Source organism: Balaenoptera acutorostrata, chromosome 10 (genome assembly GCF_949987535.1).
Source record: "Balaenoptera acutorostrata chromosome 10, mBalAcu1.1, whole genome shotgun sequence".
Lineage (NCBI taxonomy): Eukaryota > Metazoa > Chordata > Mammalia > Artiodactyla > Balaenopteridae > Balaenoptera > Balaenoptera acutorostrata.
In genome coordinates, this window is record NC_080073.1 from 84944914 (window position 1) to 84965573 (window position 20660).

Here is a 20660-nt window from a genome sequence, read left to right on the forward strand (position 1 = left end):
AACCAAAAATTATACAACTTTACTTTTGAAGATATTATTGAAACATATTAAAGTTTTAAAAAATTTGGACAACTGAATGAAATCTATTTGTAAATTCCCAGATGGTCTTTGAGATAAAGGATTGAAGCCTTGCCATAACTTTAGTTCTTTTCTTTTTTGGAAAGGGAGGTATGATAAATACAGATAGAAAAGATTCAGCTACCCAGAGAGCTTCTTGGGTAAAGTTTTCCTAACCATAACTTTGGAAAGTTTGGAGGAATTTGTCCTCACCATTATAAGTGCTTTTATGTATTGGTAATTTAAGCATCAAAGTTCTGGAGAATGACTTAGGCGCCACCAGATGGTCATCTTGGGAACACCAAAATCCTTTGCTATGTATGAGAGTTTTGAGATGGCCAATATCTTTCTGTAATGGTAGATTGTTGTTTTTGAATATGTCCTTCTGGATTCTTAAAATCATATTGAGAAGCTGTTTTTACAATACATTTTTATTTAGCTTCAAAGTTCTACCTTTAGAATAGTATTCACTACTCATAACTGAGCTATTTTTCAGATGCTATTTTTCTCTAATAAATCATTAACATTTTCCAATTTTTAATTGAGGTTCCCAAGGCAAATAAAAATCTCTGTGTTTCCATATTATAGCATTCCAAAATCACAAAAACCCAAAGTCATATGTGCTCTCAGTATAGATGATAACTCTTAAATCTTTAGCAAAGATGCTCACATTAGAACTATTAGTCCAGTCATCTGAGTAGATGTTGGCAAAGGGGTAGCTTCCTTTACAGTGTTAAGAAGTTGCAGTGTCTCCAGCACAAAGTATACCTTGAAATTTTAAAGATATGAACCATTGACAATGAGTTGTCTGGGGGAATATCAATCAGCACATGGAAGTCAGGATATACTCCTTTCTCTATCTGACAAAAGGATCAAAGGAGGATCATTAATATAGTCATATCAATAGATAATTCTGGTCACCTCAGTCTTCTTCATCAGCTTTTAAATACACTCATATCTGACCTCACCAGACCTCTTGCCTCTGAAGAGCTTGGCAGTCAGCACAGTAAACAGCCTCTTCCAGCCTGCATCTTAATAGGATTCTGTTTTAGAATTTCCACTTTTGAATATCCTTGCTCATATGATCCATGTCTTTTCATAGCCTACAAAAACTGGTGAATCAGAGGAAGCTTTTTTCTCTGCTTGGGTATTTCTCCTGTCGTTTCCTCTGGACTACGTTTAAACACTAAGCTTTCCTTAGGGAGAACCACCATGTACACCATCCTTGCCATGAAGGAGAATGAGGTGCTGCCTGCAGCACAGAGGGACAACTGCTGAGACTAACAAATGTGCCAACGTGAGAAGAACCATCAGTTCTAAGTGAATATGACTGCTTGGTCTCAGGGACAGTGAAATGAGAGGGACCTAGTGTATTAAAGCAGTTCCCCACTTACTTTAAATCATGCTTCAGGTCAAAAGCCTAAAGAGGACCAACTGGGATTGAAATCAGAATCTTCTATCAGTCTTTTAACCAGAAAATAAAAAGGCAGCCAAACTCTTGTCATCTATGAATACATTTTTCTTCCATTTTTTGATTGAAAACAGCTGTATAGAACCAAATACAGTATATGGAATCAATGGCTTTTCTCTCCTCAACCAAATTATTTTACCTTCTACTCTCATTCCTGATTTTCAGTACAGGTCCAGAGACGTGGAGGCTCAGACTCAGAGGAAAAAGACCCTTGAATTTCGGGCTCCCATATTATCAAACTCTCTTATCTGTTCCATGCCATTATTTTGTTTCTGATAACTTCAGAGTCCCCTGAAGCCAACAGATTCAATGTAAAGTGGAATGAAAGAGGCTTATTTTTTTTTTTAATTTATTTTATTTTTGGCTGTGTTGGGTCCTTGTTGCTGCACGCGGGCTTTCTCTAGTTGCAGCGAGCGGGGGCTGCTCTTCATTGCAGTAAGTGGGCTTCTCATTGCAATGGCTTCTCTTGTTGTGGAGCATGGGCTCTAAGTGCACGGGCTCAGTAGTTGTGGCGCACGGGCTTAGTTGCTCTGCGGCATGTGGGATCTTCCCGAACTAGGGCTCGAACCCATGTGCCCTGCGTTGGCAGGCGGATTCTTAACCACTGCGCCACCAGGGAAGCCTCCTACTTTGTTATTGATGACACAAATAATCTTTTTATATGGTGTAACCATTAACTTAGAGTTATAATTTTTATGCTTTTGTTTTTTAAATTCTATGCCAGATTTAAAAGTGACTTGTACACCTACATCATAAATTTTTCAGGATTCTATATTTATCTATATGTTTACCTTTACCAGGGAGTTATATATTTTCATTCAGTTTTGTATTCTGTTTATCACCTTGCTCCAACTTGAAGGATTCCCTTCAGCATTTCAGCTGGGGGCAGGGACAGTGGCATACTTCTTTATGACTGGCACTCCTGTTATAGTAGCTGGATGCTGGGCAAGGAGCAATAGCCTCAGGTCTTCTTGGCATCTCTCTCCTGGCCTGGAACCTCTGTCTCATGCTGGGCATAAAGGGGCCCCAGTATTTTCAGGCCTCCAATAAAATAGAACCTCTTTTCCATGAGTGGGGACTCGGTGAAAGACAGGAGCCCTCACCTCTTGGCTGCACTTGTCCAGAACTTAACCTCTGCAAGAAGGACCTGAGGGCAGGATTAGAAATGGAGGGAAGATATTATAGTTCTCCAAGTGGAAACCGGGTGGGGGGTAGGGGGCATGGAGCCCTGTTTTCTTGGCTGTATAGTTTGGAGTACAGGTTCCATCAGGCTGGCCTGGGGAGAGAGTAGGTTGTGACTCATATGCCACAGATCCTCATTGTTATAACTGAATTTTAATATATTTTCTTTCTTTTTTGTTTTTGAATTTTAGAATTTTATTTATTTTTTTTATACAGCAGGTTCTTATTAGTTATCCATTTTATACATATCAGTGTATACATGTCAATCCCAATCTCCCAATTCATCCCACCACCACCACCCCCCTGCCACTTTTGCCCCTTGGTGTCCATAAGTTTGTTCTCTACATCTGTGTCTCTATTTCTGCCCTGCAAACCGGTTCATCTGTACCATTTTTCTAGATTCCACATATATGCGTTAATATACGATATTTGTTTTTCTCTTTCTGACTTACTTCACTCTGTAGGACAGTCTCTAGATACGTCCACATCTCTACAAATGACCCAATTTCGTTCCTTTTTATGGCTGAGCAATATTTCATTGTCTACATGTACCACATCTTCTTTATCCATTCGTCTGTTGATGGGCATTTAGGTTGCTTCCATGACCTGGCTATTGTAAATAGTGCTGCAATGAACATTGGGGTGCATATGTCTTTTTGAATTATGGTTTTCTCTGGGTATATGCCCACTAGTGGGATTGCTGGGTCATACGGTAATTCTATTTTTAGTTTTTTTTTTAACATCTTTATTGGAGTATAATTGCTTTACAATGGTGTGTTAGTTTCTGCTTTATAACAAAGTGAATCAGTTATACATATGTCCCCATATCTCTTCCCTCTTGCGTCTCCCTCCCTCCCACCTTCCCTATCCCACCCCTCTAGGTGGTCACAAAGCACCGAGCTGATCTCCATGTGCTATGCGGCTGCTTCCCACTAGCTATTTATTTTACGTTTGGTAGTGTATATATGTCCATGCCACTCTCACTTTGTCCCAGCTTACCCTTCCCCCTCCCCATATCCTCAAGTCCATTCTCTAGTAGGTCTGTGTCTTTATTCCCGTCTTGCCCCTAGGTTCTTCATGACCTTTTTTTTTCTCCAGCGTTTGTTGTTTGTAGATTTCCTGATGATGCCCATTCTAACTGGTGTGAGGTGATACCTCATTGTAGTTTTGCTTTGCATTTCTCTAATAATTAGTGATGTTGAGCAGCTTTTCATGTGCTTCTTGGCCATCTGCATGTCTTCTTTGGAAAAATGTCTATTTAGGTCTTCTGCCCATTTTTTGACTGGGTTGTTTGTTTTTTTAATATTGAGCTGCATGAGCTGTTTATGCATTTTGGAGATTAATCCTTTGTCTGTTGATTCATTTGCAAATATTTTCTCCCATTCTGAGGGTTGTCTTTTCGTCTTGTTTGTAGTTTCCTTTGCTGTACAGCAGCTTTTAAGTTTCATTAGGTCCCATTTGTTTATTTTTGCTTTTATTTCCATTACTGTAGGAGGTGGATCAAAAAAGATCTCACTGTGATTTATGTCAGAGTGTTCTGCCTATGTTTTCCTCTAAGAGTTTTATAGTGTCCAGTCTTACATTTAGGTCTTTAATCCATTTTGAGTTTATTTTTGTGGATGGTGTTAGGGAGTATTCTAATTTCATTCTTTTACATGTAGCTGTCCAGTTTTCCCAGCACCACTTATTGAAGAGACTGTCTTTTCTCCATTGTATATCCTTGCCTCCTTTGTCATAGATTAGTTGACCATAGGTGCGTGGGTTTATCTCTGGGCTTTCTATCCTGTTCCATTGATCTATATTTCTGTTTTTGTGCCAGTATCCTATTGTCTTGATTACTGTAGCTTTGTAGTATAGTCTGAAGTCAGGGAGTCTGATTCCTCCAGCTCCGTTTTTTTCCCTCAAGACTGCTTTGGCTATTCAGGGTCTTTTGTGTCTCCATACAAATTTTAAGATTTTTTGTTCTAGTTCTGTAAAAAATGCCATTGGTAATTTGATAGGGATTGTGTTGAATCTGTAGATTGCTTTGGGTAGTACAGTGATTTTCACAATATTGATTCTTCCAATCCAAGAACATGGTATATCTCTCCATCTGTTTGTGTCATCTTTGATTTCTTTCATCAGTGTCTTATAGTTTTCTGAGTACAGGTCTTTTACCTCTTTAGGTAGGTTTATTCCTAGGTATTTTATTCTTTTTGTTGCAGTGGTGAATGGGATTGTTTCCTTAATTTCTCTTTCTGGTCTTTCATTGTTAGTGTACAGGAATGCAAGAGATTTCTGTGCATTAATTTTGTATCCTGCAACTTAACCAAATTCATTGATTAGCTCTAGTAGTTTTCTGGTGGCATCTTTAGGATTCTCTATGTATAGTATCATGTCATCTGCAAACAGTGACAGTTTTACTTCTTCTTTTCCAATTTGTATTCATTTTATTTCTTTTTCTTCTCTGATTGCCGTAGCTAGGACTTCCAAAACTATGCTGAATCATAGTGGCGGGAGTGGACATCCTTGTCTTGTTCCTGATCTTAGAGGAAATGCTTTCAGTTTTTCACCATTGAGAATGATGTTTGCTGTGGGTTTGTCATATATGGCCTTTATTATGTTGAGGTAGGTTCCCTCTATGCCCACTTTCTGGAGGGTATTTATCATAGATGGGTGTTGAATTTTGTCAAAAGCTTTTTCTGCATCTATTGAGATGATCATATGGTTTTTATTCTTCAATCTGTTAATATGGTGTATCACATTGATTGATTTGCATATATTGAAGAATCCTTGCATCCCTGGGATAAATCCCACTTGATCATGGTGAATGATCCTTTTAATGTGCTGTTGGATTCTGTTTGCTAGTATTTTGTTGAGGATTTTTGCATCTATATTCATCAGTGATATTGGTCTGTAATTTTCTTTTTTTGTAGTACCTCTGTCTGGTTTTGGTATCAGGGTGATGGTGGCCTTATAGAATGAGTTTGGGAGTGTTTCTTCCTCTGCAATTTTTTGGAAGAGTTTGAGAAGGATAGGTGTTAGCTCGTCTCTAGATGTTTGATAGAATTCACCTGTGAAGCCATCTGGTCCTGGACTTTTGTTTGTTGGAAGATTCTTAATCACAGTTTCAATTTCAGTGCTTGTGATTGGTCTGTTTATATTTTCTATTTCTTTCTGCTTCAGTCTTGTAAGTTTGTATCTTTCTAAGAATTTGGCCATTTCTTCCATGTTGTCCTTTTTATTGGCATAGAGTTGCTTGTAGTAGTCTCTTATGATGCTTCGTATTTCTGCAGTGTCTGTTGTAACTTCTTTTTCATTTCTAATTTTATTGATTTGAGTCCTCTTCCTCTTTTTCTTGATGAGTCTGACTAAAGGTTTATCAATTTTGTTTATCTTCTCAAAGAACCAGTTTTAGTTTTATTGACCTTTGCTATTGTTTTCTTTGTTTCTATTTCATTTATTTCTGCTCTGATCTTTATGATTTCTTTCCTTCTCCTAACTTTGGGTTTTGTTTGTTCTTCTTTCTCTACTTCCTTTAGGTGTAAAGTTAGATTGTTTATTTGAGATTTTTCTTGTTCCTTGAGGTAGGCTTGTATTGCTATAAACTTCCCTCTTGGAACTGCTTTTGCTGCATCCCATAGGTTTTGGATCATCGTGTTTTTGTTGTCATTTGTCTCTAGGTATTTTTTGATTTCCTCTTTAATTTCTTCAATGATCTCTTGGTTATTTAGTAATGTATTGTTTAGCCTCCATGTGTTGGTGTTTTTTACATTTTCCCCCCTGTAATTGAGTTGTAATCTCATAGCGTTGTGGTCGGAAAAGATGCTTGAAATGATTTCAATTTTCTTAAATTTACCGAGGCTTGATTTGTGACCCAAGATGTGATCTATCCTGGAGAATGTTCCGTGTGCACTTGAGAAGAAAGTGTATTCTGCTGTTTTTGGATGGAATGTCCTGTAAATATCAATTAAATCGATCTGGTCTTTTGTGTCATTTAAAGCTTGTGTTTCCTTATTAATTTTCTGTCTGGATGATCTGTCCATTGGTGTAAGTGAGCTGTTTAAGTCCCCCACTATTATTGTGTTACTGTTGATTTCCTCTTTCATAGCTGTTAGCAGTTGCCTTATGTATTGAGGTGCTCCTATGTTGGGTGCATATATATTTATAATTGTTATATCTTCTTCTTAGATTGATCCCTTGATCATTATGTAGGGTCCTTCCTTGTCTCTTGTAACATTCTTTATTTTAAAGTCTATTTTATCTGATATGAGTATTGCTACTCCAGCTTTCTTTTGATTTCCATTTGCATGGAATATCTTTTTCCATCCCCTCACTTTCAGTCTGTATGTGTCCCTAGGTCTGAAGTGGGTCTCTTGTAGACAGCATATATATGGGTCTTGTTTTTGTATCCATTCAGCAAGCCTTTGTCTTTTGGTTGGAGCATTTAATCCATTCACATTTAAGGTAATTTTTGATATGTATGTTCCTATTACCATTTTCTTAATTGTTATGGGTTTGTTTTTGTAGGTCCTTTTCTTCTCTTGTGTTTCCCACTTAGAGAAGTTCCTTTAGCATTTGTTGTAGAGCTGGTTTTGTGGTGCTGAATTCTCTTAGCTTTTGCTTGTCTGTAAAGCTTTTGATTTCTCCGTCGAATCTGAATGAGATCCTTGCTGGGTAGAGTAATCTCGTTTGTTGGTTCTTCCCTTTCATCACTTTAAATATGTCCTGCCACTGCCTTCTGGCTTGTAGAGTTTCTGCTGAGAAATCAGCTGTTAACCTTATGGGAGTTCCCTTGTATGTTATTTGTCGTTTTTCCCTTGTTGCTTTTAATAATTTTTCTTTGTCTTTAATTTTTGTCAATTTGATTACTATGTGTCTCGGTGTGTTTCTCCTTGGGTTTATCCTGCCTGGTACTCTCTGCGCTTCCTGGACCTGGGTGGCTATTTCCTTTCCCGTGTTAGGGAAGTTTTCGACTATAATCTCTTCAAATATTATCTCGGGTCCTTTCTCTCTCTCTCCTCCTTCTGGGACCCCTATAATGTGAATGTTGGTGCGTTTAACATTGTCCCAGAAGTCTCTTAGGCTGTCTTCATTTCTTTTCATTCTTTTTTCTTTATTCTGTTCCACAGCAGTGAATCCCACCATTCTGTCTTCTAGGTCACTTATCTGTTCTTCCGCCTCAGTTATTCTGCTATTGATTCCTTCTAGTGTATTAATGACAGCAACATAACTACTTATTTGATTAATTACATAAACACAAAAAGGTCATAATTACAATACCAAAATCACAATTAACAAATGATTACTTAAAATAGTGTAGTAATCATTTTTTTTTCACTTCTTTTTGTCCTTAAGGTATTACCTTTCTCTCCATGTAAGCAAGGTTTTTTTGGGTTGTTTTTTGTTTGTTTGTTTGATTGTTTTGAGAAACAAAATTTAGTTTGTCCTTCTGTATTCCATTTTACAGTGGCATTATATTGATGTGCCATAGTTATCTCAGTTTTTCCTTTTGATGGATATTTGGATCATTTCTCATCTTTTGCTTTATAAATAGTGATGTGATAAATAGTCCTAAGCATCTACTTACCTTTTTATTTTTTACTTTTGCCAGTATATCTTTGGATAGCTTCCTAGAAGAGAGATTTATGGGTCAAAGGGTAAATAAATATGTAATTTTTCTAGATACTGCAAATCTCCTTCCCTTAGGATTGTATTCCTACCAGCAATCCACAGATGGAGTAATGTCTCTGCAGCCTTGAACAACAGAATATGCTATCCAACCTGTAGATTTTTGCCAATCTGATAGGTGAAAAAATTGTATCATAGTGTTAACTTAGTTGTATTTCCCTTATTATGAGTAAAATTGAGCATTTTTTTCATATAGTTAAGAACCATTTGTATTTCCTACTCTTAACTCTTTATTCATATCTCTAAACTATTTTTTCTACGGATTTGTTGGCCTTTTACTCCTTTTAAAAATTTTATTTATATAGAAAGAATAGTAACCATTTATCATGATATAAATTGCTAATAATTTTTTCAGCCTATTATCATTTGTTTCTTTGATTATGGTGTTTTTTTGCAATGCAAAAAGTTTTCCTTTAATGTTTGTATAATCATATTTATAAATATTTAGAATACTACTTTTAGATTTGGGGCCATATTAGGTAATTTTGCTACTCCTTAGATTATAGAGGAGTTCACATATGTTTTCTTTTTGAATTTTTATAGTTTCATTTTTTTAACATTAAAATTTTTAATACATATGGAATTTATCCTGGTATGCAGGGTGAGAAATGTAATCAATTTAATCCTTATTCATGTGACTATTCAATTATCTCAGTGCTACAAATTTAGAAGTTCATCTTTCCTTTGTTGATATGAGTTACTGCCTTTATTGTAAACTAATTTTTATTTGCAACTGGTTTTGTTGTAGGATTTTCTATTCTCTGTGTCAATAACAAACAATTCCAGTTACAGAGGGTTTTGGTATGTTTTAAGCCTGTTGGGCTAGCTCTCCCTCCTTGCTTTTGCTCTTATTGTTTTAGGGGTTTCCTGGCTATTATTGATCGCTTGTTTTTCTAAGTAAACTTTATAAAAATTACTCAGTTGCAGAAAAATGTGATGGCATTTTTATTGGGATTGCATTAAATTAATAAATTATCTTAGGAATAAATGACAATTATATGAAGTTGTGTCTTTTTCTATTAGAATATTATATATTTTTACAATGTTCAAGTATATTTTTGTGACTTCAAGGAGTGTATTAGAGTTTTATTCGTATAGATTTTGGAAATTTTTAAAGTTCATACCCAGGAATTTTTTTCTTTTAAAATTTTATTTCCTTTTCCCTTTACTTGCCTTCCCACCCTCCCTGCTTCCTTCCTCCCACCCCCTTTTCCCTTTCTTTGCTGTTGTTAATGGCTTCGTCTATTGTGTTTTTATATATATATATATATATATATATATTTTTTTTTTTTTTTTTTTTTTTTTTTTTGGTATACGTGAAGGGTATTGATTTTTTGTGTGTTATTTTTCTAACCTACCACTTCACTAAAATCTCTTATTGTTTCATAGTTTTTCTTTTGTTTTTTTTGATTTTTCAGATACATAATTATAACTGAATCATAACATCGTTTTCCCTACTTCTTTCAATTCTTATGCCTTTAATTGTCTTGTTAATTGCTTTGACAACTGTCTCCAACTTAATATTAAATAGCAGTAGAAATACTGAATATTATTTTTTCCTGCCCGCAAAGCCTCTAGTGCTGCTCAGTTAACTAAAATGCTAGTTTTGGGCCTGAAGTATTTTATCATGTTGAGAAATGTCCATCAATTCTTATTTTATTGAGTGCTTTTGGCACATTTGTATTAATTTCTTAAGGCTGTCGTAACAAGGTACCACTAACTGGGTGGCTTAGAACAATAGGAATTTATTCTCTCATAGTTCTCTAGCCCAGAAGTCCAAAAGCAAGGTGTCAGTAGGGCCATGCTCCCTCTGAGGTCTCTAGTGAAGAATGCTTTTTTGCCTCATGTTAGTTTCTGGTGGCTCCTGGCAATCCTTGGATTGTAGCTGCATCACTCTAATCTCTGCCTCCATCGTCACATGGCCTTTTTCTCTTTGTATATCTCTGTCTCTGCATGTTCTCCTCTTGTAAGGACGTCAGTCATTGGATTTAGGGCTCACCCTAATCCAATACGATGTTTTTTTAACTAATTACATCTTCAAAGACCCTATTACTAAATAAAGTCACATTTTCAGGTTCTGAGTCCACATGAATTTTTGGAGGACACTGTTCAACCCACTACAATGTGAAATGTATGTTGGCTTTTGTCAATGTCTATTGTGCAGCTCTTGGAGATGATCATGTATGGTTTTTCTCCTTACCTTTATCAATTTGATGTATTATATTAATATTGTTAAAGATAAACCAGAGCTGGACAGTAGCTAGAGTGGTAAAAACAGATTTCATTCAGGAATATTGCAATGGGCAAAAGGCCTCAATATGGAACCAGGATCAATTCCAAATACAGCATAGCCAAGTGGGAATTTATAACTAAGGAGAAGGGTGGAGTGGGGGTGAGGGTCAGTGGATAGAAAATTACTAAGAAGAAACATCAGAGGTAAGGAAGAATTCTGGCTAAACCAACCAAACAGGATTCTTGTTGAAAGTAGGCCAAGGTGATCAGACATCACCCAGGGGATGGCAGCGGATGAGGAACACAATTAGATATCAAGGGTGACCAGACATGGAGGATAGAGGATTCTATCCAAACCAACCTAACAGGATTCTTGCTAAAATTGGACAACACAGGGATGAAAACAGAAATCCAAAAGTCAAGGCCTATTTGAAAAAGAGTTCAGGGAACCCTGAGTAGAGATTGGTAGAGGAGAGAATCTTTGTTGATGTCTTCCTTAATAATGAGTGATCTTTGCATTTCTGGAATAAACCCCACTTGGATATTCTGTATTATGTGAAATTAGACTATAGTTTTCATTTTCTGTGTGAACTTAAAAAGTTTGTGATGAACGCTATACTCACTTTATAAAATGAATTGGAAGGGCTCCTTTTTCTGTGCTTTGAAAATTTAAGTTGCATCATGATTCTCTGATATTTAACAGTTCGGTAAAATTTCTTTGTGAAAGTATTTGTGCTTGGTGCCCTTTTGGGGGACATACTTATTCAACTGTTTTTCTATTTTTCTATAGTAATGGTCTGTTTAGACTTTCTGTCTCTACAAGAAGTAATTTGGGTATAATGCATTTATAAAATCCACTTCATCTAAAGTTTTTAAATCATTTGCTGAGTTGTGTCTTATGATTTTTAAAAGGTTTTTCTGTTTTGATCGTTATTTTCTCCTGTCAGTTCTAATTTTGTGTATTTGCACTTATTTTCACTCTTCTTGATTAGGATGGTTAGAGGTTTGTCTATTTTGTTGACTTTTCAAATAACCAGCTTTTTTCTTTATTAGTTGTACTTCTAAAAAACTCATTTTCTGAGTTTGTCTTTATCAACCCTTCCTTCTTCATTCTTTTTGGCTTATTTTGTTCATTTTCTAACATCTTGAACTGAGTGTTTGATTCGTTATTTGTCATTTCATTAACGTCCTTTTTATCTCTGATTGGAGAAGTATTATTTACCGCATTACCTTATTATGTCTTTTGCCCATATAAGCCACTTCTCCAATCTTATCTGAGGCTCTGTCGGTTTGTGGGGCTGAAAGCGAGAGGCTCAGAGCCTCAGAGAAGGATGTGGTTAGTGAACCAGTCCCACCGTGCGGAAGGTTTTACAAAGGGTGAATGTGCATCACAGGTGTAGCCTTCTTAACGACCTTCAATTCCGCCCCCGAGGGGGGCGCGATCATAGCCCATGCGCCCTCTCTCCTCGGCGACCAAAACAAGCAGCTCTCCATTTGTCCTACTGTCTTCTCTCCCCTCTGGAGCTCACATGGTCTCTATTTTTGCATCCCCCGCATTATACTTTGTGGCTTTCTGGCAGCCCTTTCAAGCGGCAAGGAAAGAGGAAAGGAGGGAGTGAAAAAAGGAGAGAAAATATTTCATCCCGTGGTCTTCTAGAGGCGTCAAGGAAGTGACTCCAGACTGATTGGAGCGAAAAGGTCCCAGGACCACCAATAAGGGCTTTCCGTCTAGAATGCAACTTACTCTTCTTTTAGCAAAGCATGTCATAGGACCTAGATTTAGGTTCCAAATTTAAGATTTCGGAAATAAGCGAAATTAGGCAGATTGGACTTTAGCTTGATATTAATTCTTGTAAAACCTACTCAAAATGGCTATTTTCTGTTTTGAATATATTCCCGAGGGCACAGTTTGAGGGAGGGGGTGTAGCTCAGTGGTAGAGCGCGTGCTTAGCATGCACGAGGCCCCGGGTTCAATCCCCGGCACCTCCACTTTTGAAAGTTGTTCTTGTCTCTTTCCCCATTTTACTTTTTTTCCCTGCTCAAAAAGAAAGTAAACCGATTTCACAACTATTTGCTATGAGTATTGGCGCTGCCCTGTTACTACTTCTCGGGTTTGGCAACACCCAGGGTGGCTGCGAAAGGAGGAAAAGATGGAACGAGAAGACAAAGTCTGGGCTCATTCAGCAGCTCGAGATTCCGGAACAAAAAGCACGTCACAGTATTATTAATAAAGCAGGAAAGAAGAGATAAGGATGGGAAAATTTAACAAAGAAAACACATGGTCGCAAGCCAATTTTTCTTAGTTTCTTTTGTTTTCTGAGCCGTCTTGGCCATGATCAGACTGCAGGTTGAGCAAGAAGAGAGCGTTCCAAAATGGGAAATCGAGAAATTTATTTTCATCAGTGGATGTGGAGAAGTCACACTTAGGCAGCAATAGCTCCATTGGGAATACATTGAGCAATACCTTGGGCTGAAGATTTCAGAAGTCACAGATTAATTTCCAGTTTTGTTCTGTCTTTACTCTTACCCGAGAATAGGATTTAACTGGATAATTTAGATGATATACAGAAGTAATTTTATATGAGATTGTTGCACCCTCTATCGGAAAGGAATTTTCCAGACCCAGGGTCAGTGTGGTCCTTGGACCAAAGGAGTTGGTGGTACCTGAGAGCTTGTTAGAAATGCAGGATGTCAGTTCCACCCCAGACTTACTGAACTAGAATCAGCATTTCGACAGGATCCCCAAGTGTGTCCTTTGCACGTGAAAGTTTGAGAATCACTGGTTTGAGTGCTATGACGTGGATTTAAAGGGTATATATTATAAATATATGGCTGTATTATAATTGTTTGCAACTTCCTACTCTAATGTAGAAAAAACAATTGCAAAAACTGTATTTCTATTGTTGAACAATTTTTGTATTCTAATAATTGACACTGTTTCCCCTCTCATGGTAATATGATATTTATTAATATTAATTTTTTGAACCAATATACATAATTGAATTAGATGTGAAGTTTCTTTTTAATAAAAGTTTTGCAAGTTTTGCAATCAAGACGATGCTAACTTCCAGTATAAACTAGGAAGTTTGTATCTTTGTTTCTGCTCGGCAACATCTTAAATAGGATAAGATCTTTCTCAAGTTAAAATGCCTTCACTTTGGAATTTACCTCTTCAAAGGAAGAACAAGAGCTAGCACTCAGGAGCCAGATTTTCTTTAATAGGAGTAATAGGTCATTTTCAGTTCTGTTGACATATTTTTCTCTCTTGTTTTCAAAGTACAATTTTACAATGTCTTTTTGCCACTTGTATCTACTGTGTCAGGAGAAATGTATTCACATGCTCCAACAATAGGAATTCATCAAGTTGCAAAAGGCAAATAGACTAAACTTGAAAAAGAATATCATGAATTCTTACCATTGCTTTTATGTATTATATTAGGGCTCAGGTCCAAATGGAAATTTTTTTTCCCTTCCAACCATAGACTTCTCCAAGGAAGTTCACCTCTGAAATTTAAGGGAGAAGAGGATAGAGTGGAAAAGCCAGGAACTTAGTATGAGAAAACCATAGGAAATATAGAGTGGAAATTTCAAAAAAATTATATGCCAATAAAAGCAACATATGACAAATGGAGGTACTTCTTTGAAGGCTAGCTGTGTCTAACTTTGGCCCAGGACAAAAAGGGCTCATTTTAAAGTAGGTTGTAGATGAATTCTGGAAATTCAACTATGTTTTATTTGGGGGCTCTATCCTTCAACAAGCTTTTGTTTAGCTTTCTTCGGGGAGGAATTAAAGATTAAGGACCTCTGAGAGGAAAGGGGAGGTGGCCATGTGTGTGACACCCTCTGTGAATGTGTGAGAGGTCACAGTTGGGCAGGACCATTGGCTGCATAGGAATATGGAAGCAGACAATATCCACTAGGCCATGCAGTCACTCTGACTCAAAAGGCAGTGATTTATTTTTTTCAAAGACATATTTAATAGGAGAAAAAAGAATACCTAATCCTTTACTGCCTACTCTAGGCACAGTTTCTTCATATTCAATCACGGTGGGAAACTTAGAGCAATATGACTAAACCTCTCTGTCCAGGTCAACAAATCGAGATGTTGTAAACACCAAACATCATGAGTGTTAATTCAAATTCCAGAGCATTACATAAAACCTTTTTACATGAATACTTTATCCCTTTTGCCCTGTCAACTTTGTGTGTGTGTGTGTTAGCTAACACCTCTACTGTGTCACATAATTATTCTTCTAGTGGTGGGAACAATTAAGATCTAGTCTCTTAGCAAGTTAAATGTTTACAACACAGTTTTGTGGTCTGTAATCCCTGGACTGTGTATTAGATCTCCAGGACTTATTTGTCTACTAGTTGCAAGTATGTACCCTTAAACAACATCTCTCCAATTCCCCACCCCTCAGGCTTTGGTAACCACCATTCTACTCTGTTTTTTTCATTTGTTTGTTTGTTTTTAAGATTCCACATATAAGGGCTATCATATAGTATTTGTCTTTCTCTGTCTGACATCTCACTTAACACAATGTCTTCAAGACCCATCCATGTTTCTCATATATAACATCTTCTTTATCCTTTCACCCTGGTCTGTCATTAAAAAATGGCACCCAACCAGTTACAATTTTCTCCCTGGTTTTAGATGCATTAGAAAAGCACTTCATACATCTGCTAATTGCTGATTATTTTCACAGAAAATTGATAAACAATTTTGGTGTTCAGTGTATGTTGGAGTAAACAGAAAAAGACAAAATGAAGCCAAAACTCCTTGTGAGGAACTTCTGGTAATGTAACTGGTAGTTAGGCTTCTCCAATTTCAATGACTCTGGAAACTTTCATATTTGTGCTTTCACCCTCAAACAGCCTAGATAATTTCCCACTCATCCTCCTGGACTCTCTCTCTCTCTCACTCTCACACACACACACACACACACACACACACACACGCTCATACACTAGAGCTTGCAGAATTTTGTGGGTGCCTCTTCTCTAGCGCTCAATTTCAGCGAAACCTGCCACTTCTGTCTCCTCCTATCTATTCTACCAGCCCCATGAGCCAATTGAGAGAGAAATTCTGCCAAACCAATAATGTCCTCTCAATTCCAAAAGATATTCAATGATATATTTACTAATATAGGCAGACATAAGATGAATGAGGAAGATATAACACATACTAGGAGTCGTACCAGAAAACGAGTCTTTCTGGGTCTTCTATGGAAGTTTCAAGGCCATGATGCTAACCAGTGTGGCTGCTAGGGTTCAAGATCAGACTAAGAAGAATTTTTGTTTGTTTGTTCGTTTGCTTTTGTTTTTGTGTTTTGGCTTTGCACAACTATCAGTAAAAGAGTTCCTGATCGCTAAATCTCAAAGGACGTTTCCAGTTCTCATTCTGCTCATTCTCTGTATGCTGTGCCTTCTGAGCACTCCCACTCCCGTGTATTCATATCAGAGCGCTGAGTTGAGTTCACTGCGCTACACTGACAGGCGGGAACCTATGGATGGATCTGTTAAATTCAGCATGTCCAAAACCAACGCCATTTCCTCCGCATAATCTCTCTTCCATTCTGAAGAAGAAGGAGGAGGAGGAAGAGGAGGGGAGGAGAAGGGAGAAGATGAGGGGGAGGAGGAGGAGCTCCCCAGGGTAACGGCCTGGTCCAGTGGTTAGGACTCCGAGCTTTCGCTGCCGAGGGCGCAAAAGAACAATAGATCTCTTTTTTGCTTTTCTTCCTGTTTCTTGGATGACTGGGTTCTCTTTTATGTGCCTCCCACTTTGTTTCTTGCTCTGTAAACCCAGTAGGTATCTCCAACCTGTATCTAGATACCTATTAACTTGCTTTTAATCAACACTTCTTTCCATCCCTGAATCTGCTGTTTAGTGTGTGCCTTGAGCACTATTCTCCTCGACTATTCTATGAACCTTCTTACTTGCCATCAGGATGTAATAAAGATGAATAGACTGTTGGGAATGAATCGCTGAACGAATTGCCGGGGGTTTTTATTTTCACCTGGGGTTTTCCCATTAAAATCTTGCCCTTAACATTCCTGTGGAGCAAACAGCAAATAGCAAGAAGTGTTTTATCCAAGGAAAAGTTCGTCAATTTTCTGACACACGTTCTCAATATTTTTCGTTCCACTTCAAGTTTTATTTGGTAAAGAATCAGTATCACCCACAGCTCCCTGGCCTTCTCTATCTTAAAGCAGTCACATATCCTGCTCCGACACACAGTACTGCTAAAACAACAAACACAGCGAGTGGGGAGACGGGCCCACAGAATACGGTGAGATATTTCTTGAAGGACCTCCAGCAGTAGCTTAGGAAGGGGGTGTAGCTCAGTGGTAGAGCGCGTGCTTCGCATGTACGAGGCCCCGGGTTCAATCCCCGGCACCTCCAGCTGTTGGCTTTCAGGAAGCTGTGAGATTTAAGTGCTCTTTTCCTTGATTCCTTTACCCATTGCCTGCCCGCTCACAAGAAAAGTAAACATATGGTCTACCAAATGCCTGCTCACAAGAAAAGTAAACATATAATTTAAGACATTCACTTTAATGCTGCGCTATTTAGGCTTCATGATCCTCAAAACCACTCAAGTCAACTGACAGAGTAGATGTCTATTGCTTTCCTACGGAGGCTATAACAAATTACCACAAACTCGGTGGTTTAAAACAACAGAAATTTATTCTTTTACCCTTCTGGAGGCCAGAAGTCCAAAATTAATATCACGACATCAGGGTGTTGGCAGAGTGCTGCTACCTCCAGAGGCTCTAGGAGGAGAATGCGTTCTTGCCTCTTCCAGCTTCTGGTGGCGGCTGGCATTCCTTGGCTTGTGGCAGCAATACCCCAATCTCTGTCTCCGTGGTCACACTGCCTTCTCCTCTGTGTGTGTGAAATCTCCCTCTGCCTCTCTCTCTCTTTTTTTAAAGGAATTCCTTTATTTTTATTTATTTATTTATTTATTTATTTATTTTTGGCTGTGTTGGGTCTTCGTTTCTGTGCAAGGGCTTTCTCTAGTTGCGGCAAGCGGGGGCCATTCTTCATCGCGGTGCGCGGGCCTCTCACTATCGCGGCCTCTCTTGTTGCGGAGCACAAGCTCCAGCTGCGCAGGCTCAGTAGTTGTGGCTCACGGGCCCAGTTGCTCTTTGGCATGTGGGATCTTCCCAGACCAGGGCTCGAACCCGTGTCCCCCGCACTAGCAGGCAGACCCTCAACCACTGCGCCACCAGGGAAGCCCTGCCTCTCTCTTTTAAGGACACTTGTGATTACATCAGGCCTACCCGGATAATCCAAAGTAATCTCTCCATTTCAAGATCCTTAATGTAATTACATCTGCAAAGACCTTTTTCTATATAAGATAACATTCACAGGTTCTGGGGATTGGGACCTGCTATCTTTGGGAGCAATTATTCAGCCTACTATTCACAGGATACCCTAAACCCAAAACAAGTGTGCCGTCATAACTTTTCACCTTGGCTTCTATTTCCCACTATTACTGAGAGAAGAGAAAAAGGAGAAGAAAATAAGAGGCTTGAGGAAAAATTGCTTTAGTTTCCTTTGTTTTATGTGAAGTTTTAGGATGAGAAACAGAAAGTCTTCCCTCTGATTAGTCTCTCCATCACCAAAAGTTTAGTCCAAAAATAAACCAGAGAATACTAGTTGAATGAGTGGATGATGCTACTGGAAAGGACAGCTGTCAAGAAGCTAGAGTCCTGCGAAACATGAAAAAAAAAAAAAAAAAAGAATCGGCTTTACACGACTCAGCTTACACATGCCAAATTGCTATTTTGTACTATCCAATTTCCTTTTATTTTATCACTCATCCATTGTTCCTTCTTTTCAAATCTCTAAATAAGATTATGCCTGGAAATGTCAGTTAACAACAAATATGCTACCATGAAGAAGTGGCAAGAAAAAAATTTTTTTGGTATGTATGTCAAAATGGAAATTATTAGCTGCCAAAACAAGAAGACATGTAGTTCACAAATGTCTAAGACATTTTCACTGTAGCGAAAACCCAGCCATTTCCTCTACTGTTTCCTGCCCATATAATCACTTCTGCTTTGTATTTTCCAGGCACTCCTCAAAATTTCTAGTCCATTGATGGCCCCGTTAAAGGGCCATTATGGTTACAAATCCATCACTATCTCTGCGCATCTTCACCGCTGAATATTAGAGGGGGAAGGGAATTCTGTCTCCCAACTTTACTCTTTCTTTCCCTACCACAACTTTACTCTTTCTTTCCCTCCTCACCTCTCAGCTCTGAGAAAAAAATTCAATCTCTTTCAAATGTCCTTAGTTGATTAATTCACAAGCAAGGAGTGTGAAAGGAAAAGAGAGCAAAACACCGCTAAATTCTAATATAAATTGGGAAATTTGCATCTTTGTCTCTGCTTAGCAATGTAATCAATATGATGGGAACAATTTGAGAGCACCTACTGTCCAAATCTTGGGATCATTTCAGAACACTGGGTTGCCTCTCCCTCGATAACCAAAAACTGCGGAATATATAATTACTCGGACAAAATATTTTTCTAAACTATTTGAGAACAATTTGCAGATATTATATCTTTTTCTCCACAAATCTTCTTATTATACACTTCCATCATAATCTTTATATTTTATACATCAGTATATATTTCTTAAGAGTAAGGGCATTTCCTTACCACAGCACAATGATCAAATTCAGGAAATTTAACACTGATAAGAAGTCTTTTCTAATATACAGTGCATATTTAACTAATTTTACCAATAAAATACTTTATAGAAATTTCTCTCCCAAACTAAGGTCCATTCCAGAGTCACATATGAATTTAGTTACTCCTTAGTCTCCTTTAATCTGGAATGGTTTCTCAATCTTGCCTTTTGTGAGACTGACATGTTTTTGAAGAGCACATGCCAATGATTTTGTAGAATATTCTTCAATTTATGTTTTGATTAGACTAAGTTCAGGTTATGAATATTTGGGAGGAATATCACAGAAATTATGTTTCCCTCTATCACACCAAGGAGCATGTGATGTCAGTTTCTCCCATTGTTAGTGATGTCAGCTTTGATTACTTGGTTAAAGTTGTGTCTAATAGGTTTCTTTCCCCAATAATTAATAAGTAATCAGTAAGGGATACTCTGAGACTATATAGATATTCCGATCCTCATCAAAAGTTTACGTATGCTTTTAGCACTGATCTATGAATTTTGCCAGAGTCTATTATTATTCTGATGGTAATTTTATAACTTTGTTATTACCTCTGCATTTATTAGTTGGCATACCACTGTAAGGAAAAATTTCTCTTCGTCCATATTTATTCATTTAAGTATCCAAGGATTATAATCATTTATTGTCATTATTCATCTCAAACTGCCCCAGATTTGACAAGTGAGAGGCCCTTCAAGTTGGTTTCTGGATCCTTTTGAATTGTCCTCATGATTTTTGAGCAGTTATATTCTAGCACAGAAAGATAACTTAGGATCATCTTGTATTCTCCCTCATCCAGTCTTAGAGTCTGTGAATCCTACAAGTAGCTCTGTTTCCTTTTAGTGGGGATTGGTATTCAAAAATCAAGATATGGGTCTAGCATTGCTTATTGCTACTGAGGTATTAGTTTTTCTAGGCCCTGTTAGCAGACAGATCTGGAGGGAAAATGACAGATATACAAACAGACACACGTGCACACACACACACACACACACACACACACACACATATTTCATATCCAGAGCCAACAGGGCTATTCGTTACTTACCTCCTTCTCTTACAGTGAGAGCCCTGATTTCCAACAACACTATATGTGTTCATTTTCCCAACCACACAAAAGTAAATTCACACACACACACGCACACATAAAAATAAATAAAATTCACACAAAATATCAGAATTGACATACCCTTAACACTACAAAAAATAACCCTGCTACATAGAGGTTATGATTTGTTTGCTTTTTTTTTTCTTGTCTTTACAATTGGGATAAAGTACTGTGTAAACATTTATTTGGATGTGTTCTTTTTCTCTTGAATGAGGTTATGTTATCCTTTTGAAATGCAGTTAGA

At 37.7% G+C, this 20660-nt stretch overlaps 2 non-coding genes across 2 annotated transcripts; both read left to right on the forward strand.

The window, feature by feature from the left end:
• The first annotated feature begins 12529 nt into the window (after positions 1–12529).
• Positions 12530–12601, forward strand: TRNAA-AGC (transfer RNA alanine (anticodon AGC)). The gene has a single exon. It is a non-coding gene; the product is annotated as a tRNA-Ala (tRNA).
• A 4342-nt stretch (positions 12602–16943) lies between these two features.
• On the forward strand, positions 16944–17015 carry TRNAA-CGC (transfer RNA alanine (anticodon CGC)). Its single transcript has one exon. It is a non-coding gene; the product is annotated as a tRNA-Ala (tRNA).
• The last annotated feature ends 3645 nt before the right edge of the window (positions 17016–20660 follow it).